General features: G+C 37.6%; 1 protein-coding gene across 1 annotated transcript in view; it reads left to right on the top strand.

Moving 5' to 3' along the window:
• LOC108575114 (echinoderm microtubule-associated protein-like CG42247) overlaps nt 1-1,355 on the top strand; it is a 19,219-nt gene that overhangs the window by 12,793 nt on the left and 5,071 nt on the right. The gene's annotated exons all lie outside the window — the stretch shown is intronic.

The following is a 1,355-nucleotide window of genomic DNA, read 5'->3' as shown; positions in this document are numbered from 1 at the left end:
TCCCCAGCCACACACCCCGCCACCAGTTGTCCATCGAGCACAGCCGTGGTTGCACCTACTTCTCGCTATTCTCTTTCACCACGGTGACCACGTTTTCCCTTTAGTTCTGATCGCGTTCAGTCTTCAGCGATTATCAGCCACTTGTTCAAGGTCGTATCGTGATCTACGTTTTCTCTAACTTTTCCTTCTTTTTTCTTTCCTATCCAGAGTTTTTTATCCGCCATTTACACGGGCAATTATTACTAATTATTCACCCTCTTCCAGCCTGAGAAGTGGTATAATTTCTATCGTAACTACAGTTGAGAAAGTAACGAGTGACAATTTTTTCGATTTATCGAAAAGTTGCATGGATAAGAGAACTGTGGTGTTTATTGTGAAGAAATGTGAAGAATATCTAAGAATTATGGTATAGTTTAATTACTCGGTGAGAAAGAAGTTGTGCAAACTGATTTGAGGATATCGTTGCGCGGGGACTACAGTGATCTAGGTTCACCATTGAGTCGGCAAGTTCCTCGTCCCGTTCGGACCTGGAGCCGGACTTTGGCGCCGGCGGAGAGAAGGCGGACTCCTATAGTGACTCCGAGCCAGAGTCCTGCAGCCCCGAGTCCTGGGAGGGCTGCGACAGTTTCGTCGTGTTGATGAGCGACTCGTTCGAAGTTATATCGCTGCCGGCCGATATGTTGCAGGTTCTCTTTCAACTCGATTTATCCATATTTTTTTTTTAATTAGTGAATCGAGTACAGTAAGGTGTTCTTCTAAATTGCGATTACGTAAAGTGTTGATAATTCAGAGAGGAATTTTAGTTTGAGTTATTGGAAATGTTTCATCTTGACAGATAGAATATTTAATTAAAAGATAGTTCGTTGAGTAGAGTATCGTGAAACGTCAAGTATTGTGTAATGTAGAATAATGCACGATGGAGGAAATAGTTCGTTGTGTTCGGTAATATTAGAATTATGTGTGGAAATGTGTCAAGACATTTATCAGTTTTTTGGCATAATGCATGAAGTATTGTAATAATTCGTTAGGGTGACACGTGAGGATGAAATATTTTTTAATTGAAAATAATATCCGAAATATGTCAATGGCTTCTTATTTTCTCAGTATCATGTATGAAAATGAAATATTATTTATTCTGAATAATGTCAGAAATAGGTTATGTATTTTCTTATTTTCTTAGTATAATGTACGAAGTGTTATAACAAAATTTTTTGGAGTAACGCATAAAGATGTATTATTTATTAGTGAATTAAATCAGAACTCTCTTATTGTTTAAATAATTTCTGGCATGATTATTTAAATAAAAATTTCTAATCTGATGTAATAGCCGGCCAGCTATGGAAAGAAAAGCAACA

The sequence above is a fragment of the Habropoda laboriosa genome, unplaced genomic scaffold, assembly GCF_001263275.1.
Source record: "Habropoda laboriosa isolate 0110345459 unplaced genomic scaffold, ASM126327v1 scaffold207, whole genome shotgun sequence".
Classification (NCBI taxonomy): Eukaryota; Metazoa; Arthropoda; class Insecta; order Hymenoptera; family Apidae; genus Habropoda; species Habropoda laboriosa.
The sequence above is the reverse complement of the archived record's forward strand: the minus strand, read 5'-3'. Positions and strand labels throughout refer to the sequence as shown.